The 18,898-nt window shown below is 38.5% G+C and overlaps 1 long non-coding RNA gene across 1 annotated transcript in view; it reads left to right on the plus strand.

The window, feature by feature from the left end:
• LOC102455542 (uncharacterized) overlaps window positions 1-18,898 on the plus strand; it is a 60,188-nt gene that overhangs the window by 28,962 nt on the left and 12,328 nt on the right. The window contains exon 2 of the long non-coding RNA XR_012901536.1: window positions 12,249-12,408. This is a non-coding gene — a long non-coding RNA (uncharacterized LOC102455542). The remainder of the gene's footprint in view (window positions 1-12,248; window positions 12,409-18,898) is intronic.

The following is an 18,898-nucleotide window of genomic DNA, read 5'->3' on the forward strand; positions in this document are numbered from 1 at the left end:
CCCTATATTTGTTAAACTTTGAATACTTATTTTTATTGCATTTGTAGCTTATTTTACAACTTTGATGCACAATTTTCATTCATGATTTATGCCTATTTTAGGAGATGATAAATTTGCTTGCTAGGATCTGTTCACCTGTATTTATTCATGCCATATATGAGCAATATATTTGTTTCCTCTATGCTCATAGAAACTTTTTTAATTTTAGGAATAAACTGGAATGTACTAAGATCAAGAAATTGAACTGTGCATAAACATTGGGTAGACCGGTATTAAATTGTGTTACAGTATGTGACAGCCTTAAAATGTTAACCCTGATTCTTTAGTTGATAAGGTCACTTTTTTCCCTTTGCCTTTGTGAAATGAAGATCCGAAGACTGGCCATTGGAATTTTCAAGTGATAAAATAGTGAGTTATGTCAGAATCTTGGCCATTTTCCATCAAAGATATGTTGCAATGAGCCTGAGCTTCGAAAAACTGCACTAACCAGTTCACTCACAACTGTGACAGAAAGCCTGAGCAGAACCCTTAAAGCTATTCACACACATTAGGAAAAGTGTCCTTCCTCTCTGCATCATGAATTAATTGGAGTACTTTGTATGGAGACTACTTCCTGTTTTTGCAAAATTCAGTGGATTTTACTGAGTTCAACATATGTGTCTGTATCTGAACATTGACATCTGAACATTCCTCATTTGCCAGCATGCAGTGAAAGTTGCTCAGCAGAGTTGTACTGTCATCCAGCAGCTAACTAAGATCAAACAAACTTTCCAGGTCTTTTTGAAGATCTTCATTTGTCCAGTCCTGTTTTTTAATAGACACTTGAGCAGTGTTAACAAGTGAGCAAAATTTCCATCTTGAATTTTTCTTCTAGGCTTCCAATTACCTAATTTCTGTCCTTGTAATCAAGCTGTATCTTCTGGTAAATATGTGTTTCCTTGAAGACAGTGTTAACTCCTAAGTTTTTGCTCATTTGGCAACTATGATAGCTTCTTCAAATTTGTTCTCTCTATAGTCCACACAAAAATCAAGGCATCTTCTCACCAAAATAATAGCCATTATGATATCCATCAACTGAGCTTGTAATGCCTTGCTTACAACATATCCCTGGCATGGGATATCATGCCAAACCACAAATAAATCCATACATTTGAAGTCAGTGTTCTTGTTTGCCAGGTTTTATGCCTTGTGTTGGGTTCAAGTCTTCGCTTTACTCAGAGCTATGCCAGTTTCATCAGAGCATCGTACATTTGTTATAACTGGTACCTCACTGGCCTTATGCTGTCAATACAGTTCTACCAGCTAGTGTCACTTGGGGGCTTAATGATCAGATTTATAACATTGTCTGTGAAGATTTTCCACTTGATAGCTGATGCTGAAAACAGAACATGTATCCTTTGGCAATATTTCAGTTTTGTCACTAACAATGAAAATAGCCGCCTGAGCATGGCACTCCTCAATCCTTGCACCCCAGGTATTGCCTGGGTCTCCTGCCACTAAATCTGGCCCCGGGGATAACAGATTGGAAGAGTTGTGAAGTGCTGGTAATAGTAAGCATGGATATAGGGAATGAGTAAAAGATCACCAGCTAAAGACAGTGTAGAAGTGATACATGTTGAGCTGCAAATTTGGCACATGGGTGGAACAGGGATAAACTGGTTTTCCCATGTGCAGAATAAAATCTACTTCAGTAGGGTGTCATGTGGTTTAATTGGTTAGTATCTGACAAGCACACTGAGTTCCTGAAGTTATATAGCATCATTCGTCATTGCCGAAAGGAAAATGAAGAAGACATTGAATTCTTCAGAGCTGAAGGGATTGTGAGCAAGTGGCCATGCAAGGCCTTGAAGACGACGAGAACATTTATATAGCAGACAGGGGCCCAGTGGAATGATGTGGTAGACATGCACAGGGAGAGATGGCCACTGAAGCATGCTATACAACCTAGGGTTTAGATATGAGCAACTTTTTAAAGCTACAGAGAAGGAAGCTGAGGTAACCAGAGACAGGTGACTAGATCCCATTAAAGCTGGGGTCTCCCATATCATAGATGATTATCCTACATAGATACTCATCTACGATATGGGAGACCCCAGCTTTAATCCCCATCTGCCTGATTTGGAGTACTTGAACCCATATTGCCTGCACGAGTGCCCTAACTATTAGGTACAGTAACATGGGCTCTTTTTGCTTTTTGAAAGAAAGAACATGAGATACCTAGGGCAGTTACTCCAGATCATATACTTAACTCTAGGAAAGGGTTTATGGTTGAAAATTTCCAACATAAGGAAATCCCTATCGCTAACCAGTCCAGTGCTTAAAGTCCAGATCAGTGGGAAATAAATGCTTAAATAGCTTTGTGAATCTGGGTCCTAAGTCCCACCCATTTCTTTTGCACTTTACGTCTGACAACATGAGTTGGTTCTCCGCTCAACTTGCTGGCTTCTGAAAATCCCTTAATTCTACCCCTGCACGGTATGAGGGAACCAGGGGCCTAATTTGGATTAAAGGATTCCACTAAGTACACCGAGGTGTTAGACATTGCATTTCCCAAGCCTTTGTATCTAGTCCTGAATGACTTGCTACTAGGAGAGTGAGGAAGTGGAGGCAGAGTCTCCTAAAAGGTCAATCCAAAGCTCTGTAATACACTCCCTAAAAAGTCAGCCCTCAACACCTTCTGATCTGATGTCTCTTAATCTCTCCTTAAAAAAAGAGATTTGTACAAAAAATTAATTGGACTAAGGACAAGAACTTGAATCTCCCATTTCTGGGCCTTCAACCTCTGTACTATAGACGCAGTCTAATTTCCTTTCTGGCCTAATGACTATTTACTGTTATGGGTAGTATCTTTTTCAACACTGGTAGCTAATCAAAATCAGTTATATGCCTACCTGTAATGAAGAAATGCAGATACTGTTTGTGGCCTCATCACATTAGCAAACTCAAGCGATCTGATGGGATGGATAGCTTATGTGCTTCATAATATTCAAACTACAATTTGTTCTCTAGTCATGTAGGGAGAAGTTAAACTTAGACAACAACAGTGAACTTTAGGACTGTGAGTTTTAAAAATAGGCCCTAAGTTTTATTGCCACTGAGAAAATAAAGACCATATTTGTTTATTGTTCACAGGGCAATTTGGCGTTTGTGTTGAAATATTTAAATTGGTTCAGAAAATAATGGAATAGAAATGTCAGCATGCAAAAAAGATTTTAAAAAAATCAATCAATTTGCCTACACTGGATACCCTTTAAAGCAGGAATGGAGAACATATTTTGGGTGGGAGCCACTGACCCACAGAAAAATCAGTTGGGGGTTGCACTTAAGTAAGAAGCAAAAAACCAAAAATAAACAAACAAACCAACAAGCCCCTCACTGATGTGGCCCCCGACTGAGAAGGAGAAAGACACTCCCCACATTCTCCTCCTACACCACAGCCTAAAGGGACCCAGACTAGTAGATTTTGTGTATTCCTGCCCTGCATTTGGGCAGTGGGGATGATGGAGCACCAGCGTGGGCTCCCCAATGCTGGGGGATGGGAAGGCCTGAGTCTTGGAGGCTGAATCCAGGCAAACTGGGGGTCCGTAACTGGCCCTCAGACCTGAGGTTCCCCACCCCTGCTTTAAAGCTTGCAATTACTTCAGTATTTTCAGTATGCTTATGCTGTTCCCTAGAGTGAGTTTACTGAAGTGACCTTATGTATTTACCTATGGCAAAATTGGCAAGTTTTTACAGGCCTTCTTTCAGTCAGCCTCTCCCCTCCTCCCCCCACCAAAAAATACCCCCAAACCCTGTATAAGAGATGTACCTTGTAGCATGCCTTGAAAATCACAAATCTGCTTCTGCTAGACTGAGGAGGAAGCAAGATCAAGGTTCTCTGCTGAGAATGGTCTTCTGTCAGGTCAGCTCAAGTGTTCAAGCTGTTCAAAAATATTAAGAGTAAAGTACAGAAAAAGAGGCTGTGTCTCCAACACACAGAGGAACCTAATGTCTATTTACATTTGGGTTATCGGCTTGTGGGGGCATATTTTTACAGTTATTTACCAGGCATGCTTTAAGTATAGCTTACTTAAAACACTAAAATAGGAGCTTTTTTTTTTTCAAATGAAAGAGATGTTTTACAGAACCCCTTAGTATGCTTTACTGGCTTCAATTATTACATTTTCCATCAATAGCTTTTATTTAATAATCCAAGTAACAAAAAACATAGACAAGTGTCTGACTTAAACTCACAAAAGCCAAGACATTCAGGGTATGTCTAAACTACAGAGATTTGTCAGAAAAACATCCATAGAAGAACTGCAATTACGTTCTTCTGCAAAAAAAATCAGAAGAACAGAGGATTTTTTCCAGAACTGGTAATCCTCATTCCACGAGGAAGAAGCCTTTTTGCAAAAGAGCTCTTTCGCCAAAAGGCTTGTGGGGACGGGGAAGAGGGAGTTATTTCAGAAGAAGAGGGAAGAGGAAAGAGGAAAAAGCACAGGTGCCCTGCCATTCCGTCTATAGCAATTACAGTTTACATGCAAGAGAGCATCCATTCAGTCTGGATGCTCTCTTTGGAAAAAGCAGATGGTTTTTTTGATGCATTTTTTCAAGTGTGGACGCTCTCTTTCGGAAGAAGTTTCCCAGAAGATCTCTTCCGAAAAAAGCTTCTTCTGAAAAAAAGCCTGTAGTCTAGACGTAGCCTCAGAGTTCAAGCTTTCCATTCCTTCTTTAACTAAAGTCACCGTGTCTTGTTACTGCAGCAATCTAAAACCCATAAACAAGTTCTCATAGGAACCTACTGTCTTACATAGTATTATACATGCAGCAGGACTCCTAATTATATTAGTGAACAAGAGGGAAAACGAAGCATCATGTTAAAAGAGCCAAAATGATGGCGTTCAGATCTTCTTCATCATAAAACTGTTATTTAAGATGCCTTCTTTTTATGCTCCTAAGGAAATGCTATTGAGCCACTGGCTAAGTTTGAGGGTAAATACTTGTGAAATATTGCCCTAGAATCCATTCATTATTTGTTTTATTAAATTATTTTAACTTTTAATAGTCATTTCATTAGGAAGCAATGGAGGGACCAGCACACATGATGTATTGACTGAATTTTTTTAGTTTCATGGATTTGATTTCTAACAAATGGATGAGAGAAGACAGAAGGGCTGATCATATGATCAAGGCATCAAACCAGGGTCCAGGAAAACTGGATTGAATACATAGTTCTGCCATGAACTAGCTGCATGTTAATAGAATCAGAGAATCAGAGAACACTAGAACTGGAAGGGGCCTCGAGAGGTCATCAAGTCCAGTCTCCTGCCCTCACGGCAGGATCAAGCACTGCCTCTAGACCATCCCTAAGAGATGTCTATTCAACATGCTCTTAAATATCTCCAGAGATGGAAATTTCACGACTTCCCTAGGCAATTTATTCCAGTGTTAACCATCCTGACAGTTAGGAAGTTTTTCCTAATGCCCAGACTTGCATGGCCAAGTCTCTCCATGCCCATCTGAAAAACAGTGATAATAATACCTATTTTTTCTCACCTGTTTGTTTAGATTTTGAGCTAATAACAGGGACTGTCTAAGCCTCTGATTTGTACAAGAGCTAATATTATGGCGCTCCAGTCTTGGTTGGGGCCTTTTCTGCAAGAGCAGAAAGGGAGCTACCATAACACATACATAATATGTGCCTATATCAATAGACCAACTCCCTGTGGAGCCAAGACTGGAATCTAATCCAACTCTGAAACATAATTCAATTGAAGGCAAGGATGCATTTTTTTCTGTTGGTTGGCCACGTTTGAGCTGATCACAATAACTTAATAAAATCAATGAGTGAATCCATATTGTTCATTAGGAGTATTACTGTAATTGAGAGATAATTAATGTCTACTTTTTTATTTCCAAGAAGGAAAACAAATTTGTTATGTTCAGTGTCACTAGTGTGAAGGATCCATCATGAAGTAAATGGAGGTGACTGAGACACTTTCATTATCTATGGATCATTAGTGTAGTACACCATAATGGCTTCTCAAGAGCCATTATGGCGCATCCTGTGAATACATACTGGCATAGTCTGTAATACATGAATAACTGACATTTTACAGCAAACTATTTAATAATTTGGTAGATCTACAGCTAGTTCAAAATGCAGCTGCCCACTCTCCTCTCATCTACCACGTATCTCATAGTGATTTCATTGTGCCTGGGGTGTTTTTGAAGAAGCCATAGGCACCATCATCTGGCACAGGGAAGAGAGATCTTGCCACTCCTTGCTGCACGTACCTTTGCACACCACATGCCTAGAGCTGAAATTTCAGGAAGGCCCAGTTAGTTATTTTCAAATAGATTTGATGCCGCTCCTCCCTTTCTCTTTATTAAGGAGTGGAAACTGGATACGTTTAATTTGCATTTTTTAAAGTTTAGTCCATTTCATCTAATGCCCAGCAACATTCTCAAGGTTCAGAATCCCTGCACTTGACCTACTTCCCACCCGCCCTTTATGCCTGTTTGTATTTTGACATCTCCTTAAAGTCCTTTCTTGCTAATTAGTCGTGTGGTTTTTTTAAAGCAACGTAAGTCTTATCTTCCTGTGTAACAAATAAGCATGTTTGTTTGACGCAGAGAAAAATGGATGTAGATAGAAGTACAGGTTTTGTTTCAGGCTTTCAAAGGAATGATTGCAATTAGACATACTAGCAGCATCCTTTTTGCACGTTAGTCACCAGAGTAACCTGTAACAAAATAAATATTGTTTCTAAATGAATGTTCTCATTTTGGGACTTGTATGATTATATGAGAATCCATTACCTCCTATTAGCAAGGTGCACTCTGCCCTCGATTACTAAATATGTTCAGGGCTAGAATGAGGTTGGCTGGCAGTGGCCCAGCAAACTGATACTTCTTTTGAAGGCTGTCATCTTTGAAGGTTCACTTTTCTGAGCTTTTATTTTTAAAAAAGCAAGCAGACTTTCAAAGTTCAAACGCTCTCCTTTACTGGTAAATAAGTGCATTTACATAGTATTTGAGTAGGAGTTTATAGATAGTTAAGTGCCTCTCTGTTCTGAAAATCAAGTCGCTCAGTTACCCCACAGACACTGGGTGTGTGGTGAAGTATTGAACAGATGGGGAAATTGTATGTTTACTTAAGAGAAATGTTTAGACAGGGATATGGAAATACTGTGTGGGCCCTGAGTTGATGGAACATTAGTTTGGTGGCCTCTTGTCTCATTGTTTCTTCAAGATTCACTCTCTGCTGCTGGATTCTGAAGAAATAGAGATATACTCCTCCATTTGATATCTACTTTGTCATGATATTAGTGTGTGTTTACTGATTACTTGATATTTAATATGCTGCCTAAACATTTAATGAGAAGCTCTTCAGAGGTCTTCTCCTAAAGTACTTCACACATCTTAGGGAAGAGATTAAAAAAGGACTCCCTCTCAGGAGAGTCAGATTGTGCTGAATAATGGTGAGATATTATATAATAATGAATTTGTATGCATTCACCCTATAGAACATATGTAGTAACACAGTGATTTGCAAACTTGTTCCATTTTGTGATCTTTTCCCCATACTTCAAGTTTTTCCCCTCATCTTAAGCTCCTTATATTATACAGCTAGGAAATAGATAGACCTTATATCATTTAGTAATGGGAGAAAGATAAGTTGAACACTTGTTGATATCTGTTTGTGAACCCCTGGTAGAGAACACTGTATCATCTGATCAGAGAGTGATATTCCACTGCAAGCTTGCCAGATATGTAGAAATAACAATCCTTTGCTAATTATTCACTTCACCATCACCACTTTTAGCACATAAGAAAAGCATCTTTCTTGTGGCAGAGAGAATTATGCATATTTATTTCAGGAACTGATCAAAAGAATGACATACCCAGATGTGATCGGCCACTGAAAAAAGGAAGTATTGAGAGAATCACTGTGAGAGAGGGTGAACACTTTTCAGTAGTATTGTTCTAAAACAAACATTTGATTCCCTACTTGGAGAAAAATCAAATTTAGGATAAATGGCTGTTTGAAATAAACCACACACACACACATACACAAAAAGAGATCCAATCTGCAGCTGAACTTTTTCTACTTTTTCCATCTCTCTTTCCATCATCCATTGTTTTCCCAAGGTGGAATATGAACTAGAAAATTCACTGGTTAAAAGGCTGGAACTACTTTGCCCAACTGCTTGCATTAAACTTATTGGCTACGTCTAGACTGGCATGATTTTCCACAAATGCTTTTAACGGAAAAGTTAAAGTCTAGACACAGTCTAGACACAGCTGTTGAGAAACAAATACAGAATTACATCAGTCCAACAAAAACCTAAAGTGCCTTTGTGAAATGGTACATTGAAAGAACCCTTCTTACCTGCTTGAGAATATGTTGGGTTGATGGCTAGGAGAAGGTTCCCTTAGAATTGCTGAAGAAAAAGTGTCCCTAAAAAGGCTTTTCTCCTTTCTCTTTTCCTTTCTGTTCTTGTGTTTTCTTTACTTAATCGTCTTTCTTCTTTCAATAAGTAGTTGTTGCTGTGAAAAATGTGGTTCCACGAATCCCTCTATCTTTCTACCATTGCTGAGGTGACCTGGCATAGGTACACACTACTTAATTTTAATGATTGACTGGTTTATAGATATGCTAAGGAGGATGCTGAAGTCATGTAATTAATTCTCTTGAACTTCCCTCAACAGGACCTTGATGGTTTGGAGAGTGGAAAGATACCAAAGATAGAACAAAGACAACCAATGAGAGCCTTTAAAACACAGAGGCCAGGTGGGTCAGGGGAAACAAGAATCATAAAGGAAGCTAGCAGGAGAGGAGATGGGGGAATCGATTAACCAATATCAGAATAGATAAAAGTGGAGAAAGAAATCCCTGTACCTATAATAGAAGGCTACGTCTAGATTGCATCCCTTTTACGAAAAAGGGATGCAATCTAGACGTAGCCGAAGAATTTAGGATGGTCCCAAAAAACCTTGAGCACAGATGAAAAATACTGTGCAGTGGTGAATAACTGAGGCAAGGAAATGCATATGTTTATTACTTTTGAATAGGTCTGTATGCATCTCATGTTTATACATGTTGGGAAATGTCCATAGAAATTAGAAACAACTGAGTTGTTAAATGCATATTTTAGGAGTTTGTGAATGTAATAAAAAAGATTTGGTTGTAAAGCATCACCATCATGGGTGGTAACTTTTTATTTAATTGACATTTCAGTAATTCACTAATTGTTCAAACATCTAACTTTAGAATTACTGCTGTTAGAACTGACAGTTCTGTAACTTTTGATTGATATAAAGTTTGACAAATTGATGGAGACTTGTATTGAAGAACCAAAGTTCCATTTTGTTACACAAGATCACCTCCACAAAATAAAGAATTAGAATACATTTACTATTTGATAAGAAGACTGATTTATTATGTTTGGATTTATTACTTCTTGATAAGCTTTAACATCATAAATTAAATTCATGCATTTAGACACTCTCATATAATTATACTTAGTTTACTTTCTGCAATTTCTTATTTATCTTTAAAGTGTATTTTGATAAGAATTCTCAAGTCTGCACATTAGCTAAAACAACCTGAAATTAATGAATTAATGATAAACATGCTATGGTTGATTGGCTAATTAAAAGTGTTTAATGAATGTGAGTTTTTTATGTTTTATTTTCTCTTATACTCTCAAACCTTGCAATTTTCTCACACAACTTGTTCTTCGCTCATATAGTCATCTTTGGCTGCTGAATGTGATGAAATATGGAACCTTAGTCTGCTATTATAACAGCCTGAAAACAAAGGTGATGTATTTTTCACAGTTGTAACCCAAAAAGCTTTCTCTAGCAGGGAAAGGACACATACAAACACATATGTGCATGCACCCTCCCCACACACTCTTTCTTTCACTTCCGTTCTCCATATTATGACCTGACACATATTAGATCAGTGTCCTCTTGTGAAGCAAGAGGTCTATGATAATGAATGCCAATGCGTGTTACATACAGGCAGGGATTTGCAGCTCACCTTTCTATGCAGTTTCCTCAAAAGTCTGCCTGGTTTATGAATAGACTATTCAAGTTGTCACAAGCTTTCAGAATCAAGTAAAGAGAAACTTAGGTCAAGCCATATTCAGCAACAATTTCAAATGTTACTCTATTCCTTAAAAAGACAGTAATTCCCTCCAGAGAACTTGAAAATCCTTGCATATTTCCTTTTTCTAAGGCTATATTTCCTTTTTTCCCCCAGTGTTTATTTTTGCTTTAGAAAGCAATAGGGTTTAGATTTACACATAGCCTTATATAAAGAGAGATGAACTGCCTCACTGTCTCAGAGGAAGAGATTCTATCTCACACAAGTATCATATCATATCATATCATATCATATCATATCATATCATATCATATCATATCATATGTAAACAATCCTCCCCAAGATTCTCAGCACACTTGAGGTATGTGGGCTGCAGCTGGTTGCATTGTGGGAGGGCTGCACCAGGGTTCTGCCTCTTCCTTAGCCATAATGAGGAAATAAATGCTTTAAAGAGGAAACTGTCCCTCCATATTCCCCAATGGATCTCCAAAAGCCAAGTCACCACCTTGCTCATGTTTTATAAATATGTCTGGTAGAAGTTCCTGGCTCTTTTAAAATTTAATAGCTATTGGTTTACATTCCAAAGCAAAGGATCTAAAGTTAGGCACCTAAATACCTATGTCTGACACTTATGTGGTGATGTAAAGGAGTATATCAGCATTTTAGTGCCTAATTTTAAACACCTGTGTCTGATGATTGTATCTATTAATACAACTGTACAAATGCCTATTGTTATTCAAGTACAGGAGGGTAACACGTAATATTTCTTAACATATATTTTAATGTTGCTTTGACGTGCCAAACTGGATCAAGCCAATAGTCTCTGGGGTTTCTCTGTAGAGTGGAGTGGCCTACTAGTTAGAACACTTAACTACTATCCAGGGGAGCTAAGTCAGTCTCAGCTTTGTCACTTGACTGTTGGGTAGCTGTGGGCAAATCTGTGTGTCCCAAGGTTTCCTTACATGGCTTCCTTTGTAAAACACTTTGAGACCTACTAATGAAGAGCTGATTTTTTTGTCTATTCCCAGTCCATAACTCAACTGGCCAGCACCAGATACTTCAGAGAGTGGTACAAACTATCATGAAGAATCTGCCTTGATAAGTTTCCAGTTAATTGTCAATTATTATGCTGCAAAACATTCAGAATGATAATCTGCATAGGAACTATGTTACAGAATTGAAAAAAAAATTAAATGCAATGTGTTTTCCTTACACAGTTGAAGGAATAAAAACAGATTTTAAAGCAGAAAGAAAAAAAAAGGAAATAAAGATTATTTCTTATGTAATACATTCAAGACGTGTTGTCCCTATGTGTGCTCCACTTCAGAGGTGCATGAGTGTAATCACCTGTTCGGTGTCAGTATCTACATGGTCTGCTCCTGACAGTACATAAAGCAAAGTGAATCAGTCACCCCTCCAGTTCCTCTTCCATGCTGAGAACCAACCTTATGGCAGGACTCTGAAGTAGACAGGAAAATGAGTGAGTAATGAAGGGTATGTCTCACAGTAATCTATGCAACTTGAGCTATGTTAATTGCATAGCTGAAGTCTAAGTACCTTAACATGAGTTTTGGCATTTTGGGTATGTCTACACTAGTCCCCTAGTTCGAACTAGGGAGGCTAAGGTAGGTATTTGAAGTTGCAAATGAAGCCCGGAATTTAAATATCCCGGGCTTTATTTGCATCGTCCCATCCGGTCACCATTTTGAAATTTCACTAGTCCGGACAAACTGCCTGCGGCTACAAGTGGCAGAGAGCCGGTAGTTCGAATTAACGCACTAATTCGAACTATCTGTTATTCCTCCTGCATGGAGGTTTAACGGTAGTTCGTATTAGGGGCTTTAATTCAAACTACCGTTTCACTGCCAAGTATAGCCGCGGGCAGTTAGTCCGGACTAGTGAAATTTCAAAATGGCGACCGGACGGGAAGATGCAAATAAACCCAGGATATTTTAATCCCGGGCTTCATTTGCAAGTTCGAATGCCTACGTTAGTCACCCTAGTTCGAACGAAGGGGCTAGTGTAGACATACCCTATGAGATTTGGAGTGGTATTTCTGTTGTCAATGGCAGATGAAGAGGTGGCCAAAGTGACAGGTATATCAGTCCCAAGAACCAGAATGGATTTGTCCTGTTTCATATTTTTTCAGGAATTTAAGAAGCAACAGAGTGGGAGGAATACCATACTGCAGAGATCCTGGATATGGAATGAGGAATGTATCCCAGGAGAACTGAAGTCAGTGCAGGCCGGACCATCGCTTCCTGCTGCTTCCATTGGCTGGGAATGGAGAACCACAACCAATGGGAATGGTGAGCAGCCGTGCCCTGTGTACATTCATAAGAACATAAGAACAGCGGTACTGGGTCAGACCAAAGGTCCATCTAGCCCAGTGTCCTGTCTACTGACAGTGGCCAGCACCAGGTGCCCCAGAGAGGGTGTACCAAAGACAATGATCAAGCGATTTGTCTCCTGCCATCCCTCTCCAGCCTCTGACAAATAGAGGCCAAGGACACCATTTAATCCCCTCGATAATAGCCTTTTATGGACCTAACCTCCATGAAATTATCTAGCTTCTCTTTAAACTCTATTATAGTCCTAGCCTTCACAGCCTCCTCTGGCAAGGAGTTCCACAGATTGACTATACGCTGTGTGAAGAAGAACTTTCTTTTATTAGTTTTAAACCTGCTACCCATTAATTTCATTTGGTGTCCTCTAGTTCTTCTATTTAGGGAACTAATAAATAACTTTTCTTTATCGGCCCTCTCCACACCACTCATGATTTTATATACCTCTATCATATCCCCCCTCAGTCTCCTCTTTTCTAAACTGAAAAGTCCCAGTCGCTTTAACCTCTCCTCATATGGGACCGGTTCCAAACCCCTAATCATTTTAGTTGCCCTTTTCTAACCCTTTCCAAGGCCAAAATATCTTTTTTGAGGTGAAGAGACCACATCTGTACACAGTATTCAAGATGTGGGCGTACCATAGTTTTATACAGGGGCAGTAAGATATTCGGGGTCTTATTTTCTATCCCTTTCTTAATAATTCCTAGCATCCTATTTGCCTTTTTGACCACCGCTGCACACTGTGTGGAAGTTTTCAGAGAACTGTTCACGATAACTCCAAGATCTCTTTCCTGATTTGTCGTAGCCAAATTAGCCCCCATCATACTGTACGTATAGTTGGGGTTATTTTTCCCGATGTGCATTACTTTACACTTATCCACATTAAATTTCATTTGCCATTTTGTTGCCCAATCACTCAGTTTGGTGAGATCTTCTTGGAGTCCCTCACAGTCTGCTTCTGTCTTAACTATCCTAAACAGTTTTGTATCATCTGCAAACTTTACTACCTCACTCCTTACCCCTTTCTCCAGATCATTTATGAATAAGTTGAAAAGGATTGGTCCCAGGACTGACCCTTGGGGTACATCACTAGTTACCCCTCTCCAATCTGAAAATTTACCATTTATTCCTACCCTTTGTTTCCTGTCTTTTAACCAGTTCGCAATCCAAGAAAGGACCTTCCCTCTTATCCCATAGCCATGTAATTTACACAAGAGCCTTTGGTGAGGGACCTTGTCAAAGGCTTTCTGAAAATCCAAGTATACTATATCTACTGGATTCCCCTTGTCCGCATGTTTGTTAACCCCTTCAAAGAACTCTAACAGATTAGTAAGACAGGATTTCCCTTTACAGAAACCATGTTTACTTTCGTCCAATAAATTATGTTCTTCTACATGCTTCACAATTTTATTCTTTACTATTGTTTCAACTAATTTGCCCGGTACTGAAGTTAGACTTACCGGTCTGTAATTGCCAGGATCGCCTCTAGAGCCCTTTTTAAATATTGGTGTCACGTTGGCTACCTTCCAGTCATCAGATACGGAAGCCGATTTAAAGGATACGTTACAAACCACAGATAATAGCTAAGCAATTTCCCATGTTAGCTCTTTTAGAACCCTTGGATGAATGCCATCCGGTCCCGGAGATTTGTTAACATCAAGTTTTTCTATTTGTTCCAAAACCTCCTCTAATGACACTTCAATCCGGGACAGTTCTTCAGATTCATCACCCAAAAAGGACGGTGCAGATTCAGGAATCTCCCCAACATCCTCAGCCGTGAAGACTGAAGCAAAGATATCATTTAGTTTATCCGCAATGGCTTTATCGTCCTTAATTTCTCCTTTTATAGCTCGATCATCTAGGGGACCCACAGGTTTCATGTAAACAAAGTCTGGAGGCTTGCCAGTAGATAGGCTGCAAGCCAGAGGATTATCATCTCTGGTTATGGAGTAGAAAATGCTCTGAGATTGAAATTAAGGTGAGATTGAATGTATCCATTTGCTCTGTACTATAAGGTTCTGAAGATGGGCACCTCAGATATCAGAGGCATAGTTATAGTTTCGGGGGAGAGGAATGTGGAAATGAGTGAATGGGGCTCCCAGATAAGCTTTGTGGGGACACTTTGACCAATCAAAGGACATAGGTACTTTAATAGATTTAGCTTGTTTAGGTGATGCTTGTAGGCCTCTCCACAGTCCTAAACCAGGCCTCAGGAATGTATTCTGGCAAGAGGTTTTATGAATGATATAGCGATGTGACACAACAGTTGCAGGCAGCCTCTCATACCTAAGGCTTTAATTGAAGCTGGGGGAGGTTTGGCATTTTGAGGAATAATCCTCTAATCTTACTAATAATTAATTATTAGTAATTTAACAACAGTCTTTATTAGATACATAGCAAATATGCAGAGTAACTTAAGTCAGGTCAGTTTATTAGTCAAACCTAAAACTAAAAAGCCTTTTGCCACCATCAGCTCCTGAACCCTGATGATTCTATTCATTCTCAAAGCCACAATAACACCCTAACTCCTAAAAACAAAATAAACAAAAAAACAACCAAAAACACAAAACCCCAGAACCACAACAACCTCCCTACAAACTTGTGTAGACGTATTTCCAAATTATCTTACCAGCTTTCTGTAAGTCTTTTCACAGGTCTCTTTTGACTCAGTGGCCATCACACTTCTATATTTGCTTTGTTATTAAAATGCACTACTTGGAAGAATTATGTCATTTTCATTTTTGCTGGTCTTGTTGCTGCACTATATCATTTATTTCAGCCAAGTCTGCTTTTGCAGGTTACAATTGCAAGTGTCTGAATTCATCTATATTCTTGATTAGAGTCATGTCATTATAAGGCTAAGGTACTGTTTCATTAGAGTAACGTTGCAAGCCCAATTTCTGCTATTATAGATGGACTATGTATCATGTAAATGCAACTGAAAAATTATCTTTGTAACCAAGGTGGTATGTCCTTTTTGAAATATTAACTACTAGCTTATGGTCTGTTTCTCCCAGTAAAGATTTATCATATAAATGTGACATTTTTTGTGTAGAAAAACCATTGTCAAAAACTTTTTCTACTAGAGTACGTCAACATTCTGTTTTTGACACAGTTTAGATAAATAAGCAACTGGTTTCCATAGATCACCACACTTTGGTAATAGAATTACTCCTATGCCTTGTTTTGCCTGCCTCTGAAGACAAATGTTCCAAGTCTGTTACCATCAAATACTTTAATACTGGAGCTATTTTTATTAGTTGCTTAATCTTCTTAAGTTCTTGCTGATGCTAACAGTCTCATTTCCATCAATTATTTTTATACAGTAAAGCCCTTAAGTTTGTTGGCTTTTTCCTGGTAGATTTGTTATGTATTTTCATTAAAAAGTCAACTATATCCCCCAAAATTCTGTAATGACTGCTTATCTTTTGAGTAAGCAATATTATGAAGGGCTCCTATTTGTTATGGCTCAAGCTGTAATCACTATCTGGTCAATTTTTCTTCCTAGATTTGTTAATTACTGCAAAATAAATTTATATTTACTTTTTCAAAGTTTCAGTGTTGCTTCTCTCTATCTAGATAATGCTTCAGTTTGCTTTATATTAGGATCCACTGAAGTTGTTCCCCATATTGCTCTATCATCTATGTACACTACTGAGCTATCAGTATTTACAAAAATCTTTTGCATTATTCTATGAAATACCTATGGAGCCTAACATAATCCAAAAGGTAACCTTTGAAAATAGTAACATCAATAAGATGTGTTAAACATAGAAATCAATTGACTTTTTTGCTTCAATGGTTTTGTCCCAAATCCATCTGAAGCATCTATAGAAGAAAAGTATTTTGCTTCTGACATTTGTCAAAATATTTTTTGTCTGGTAGGTATTTTAAAAATGTTTCTTTTAACATATTTAATTCTTCTGGATCTAAACATAAACAAAGATCCATCTTTCTTTTATATTACTACTAAGAATTCACCCACACAGTCATAGAATCATAGAATAGTAGGACTGGAAGGGACCTCGAGAGGTCATTGAGTCCAATCCTCTGCCCTCATGGCAGGACTGCTTTTGTGCAAAATCTTGCCAGTCTAGATGCACCCTTTCTGTTTGTGCCCCACTGGAGAGGCCGGTACCAGTGAAACTGGTACCATTACTGAATTCTAGTAGTGGAATAATTTTGCTTGGTCCATTCTGAGACAGATATCCCCAGATCAGGTTGCCTTCTCACCTACTTTTCAGTGTGGCTTGAAGCAGAAGTATTTTTAGTCAGTGCAGGCAACTTGGTACCTGAGGGTCTAAGAGTCTTGATTGAACTGCTTCTTAGGCATGAGGTCTTTTTGCTGCAAAATTTCTTAGGTGATTTGCCCCTTTACTTCAGTGACTATCACAGGATTTAGGTTTCTTTTTTGAGGTTTTGAGCTAATTTGTGGAGTTGATTGATGTTTTTTACCCAAGAGAGTAAGAACTATGGAAGCAAAGGTGCACACATATTGGATAGATAGATTTGCTATTGGTGAGAAGAAAAGACCATCTAAATATCTGGCATGGTTTTCGGAATATCCATCAAGAAAAGAGAAAAAAAAAGCTTCAATGAAAGGGAGACACTCAAAGGAAAGAGGGAGGGAAACCCAAAAGGGAAGGTGGAATTCCGTTAGGAAAAAAAAAGACAAGTATGCAAGGCAAGTTAAAAAAAGTAAAATAAAGATACAAATCAAGAATAAGGTATGGAAAGCTAGCTTGGACTAAGGATATGCTAACTTGTGAACATGATACTGGTTACATGGACATGACTACCTCTCCAGGTGTTGGTAGTCAAGAAGGAACTGAAGTAGTGGTGAGTCTGCCCTGCATTATATACCCTCAAATTGGATTATTAGTGTCTACAGAGTGCAGGCTGCCACAAATTATCCACTTAGAGGCACCTGAAATGGAGTACCCATAAGTGTTACTTGAAAAATCATATAGCTTCCATTTTGTGTACCCAATCTCTATTCCAAATAACCGGAATCACTCAGCCATTAAATGGAAGTTTCAGATCATGAGTATCCTCTATAAAAATAATCTTAGCAGGTCAAATTGCAGATGCTCAGTTCATCTAGTGGTATGGCCACAAAATAAGTGGCTTGGCGCATGGGCAGTAGGGTCAGATGAGGTAATCACAGCTCTGGGACAAAATAAAAGCAGTGAGCATGTGCAAGGTTAATAGTATTAAACAAGCACAGTCATGCCCAAAGTAATGTCGACAGTAAGCATATGCAAAGTGTTGGCATTCATCCAAGAATGAGGTAATATTTAGCAGTGAGCATGTCCATGTAGAGACCGTATAGCCAGTAAACCAGTGTATAAAACAGGAAGTTAAGTTAATTAGAGGTGGGATACTAAAGAGCAAGCAAAGAAGACATATAGGATTCAATGAGAAGTCATGCTGGAAAGAAGCTGCTCAGAGTCCTAACTGTGGAAGACCAAAGGGCTTTCCAAGTGAACAGAAAGGCTGCTGGAAAGACAGTTTAAAATCTTGGAGAATACTGCTGAGGAAAAGCCACTTTAGTGACAAATATGAGGATCATTCGCAAGAATGCAGTAGAAACAAGGATTAGTAAACCTGTTATTTTGACTATAGTTTAGCATAAGTATAGTATAATATTAGTATGTATGAGTATAAATGAATGGCTATTAATTGTTATTTTCTTAAGTACAACTTAAAATATAAGCAAAGGATTGCTGTCAGTTGCAGACTGATCTCCTGCAATAGAGAGCATCACTTAGAATAGAGGTTCCCAAACTGGGGAGGAGAATTGTAGATCTCCCTTGGGGGCACGGAATGTATTCTGGGGGCCAGGAGAAGGGATTTTTTTTCAACCCTAAAAGTGGATTAAGTCTATTTTATGCATAAGAATGAACAGCTAGCAAAGCTCATTCCACCACACAGATCAGGTCCTTGCATGGTGCTGTGCATTTGATTCTAGATGGCACTATGAATTTTTGTGGGTTTCTGTTAAGCTTCCCTAGCCTTATACAAAATCATTGCCATCTGTATGTTTATGCAATTGCTGCAATGTGATGTAAACATTTAAATGTAAGCACCAATCAGAATTGCTGTTTTACCATTGCTCTTATTATAGTGGCACATTGGTCTTACCTGTTTACTACTACAGACACAAAGTGGGTGGTCATGATCAAATAAGACTGAGAACAATTGACTTAGAATGTAATTTTGGGCATAGCAACATAGGATTTGCTATAGTGGATCAAAGCTTGTTATTCAATTAATCTGTAAATGGCTGGAACCATTGATTTGCATATGATCCTTCTAAGAAACTCCTTTTATAGTGCACCTTGCAAGTTGTACAATACTATACTGTGCATGGAAAACAAATTACTTCCTGACTGCAGCATGTGATCAGATTATGCCCTACAGCATAAGATTTGATTAACATTATTTTAGCTAG

The sequence above is a fragment of the Pelodiscus sinensis genome, chromosome 1 (assembly GCF_049634645.1).
Source record: "Pelodiscus sinensis isolate JC-2024 chromosome 1, ASM4963464v1, whole genome shotgun sequence".
Lineage (NCBI taxonomy): Eukaryota > Metazoa > Chordata > Testudines > Trionychidae > Pelodiscus > Pelodiscus sinensis.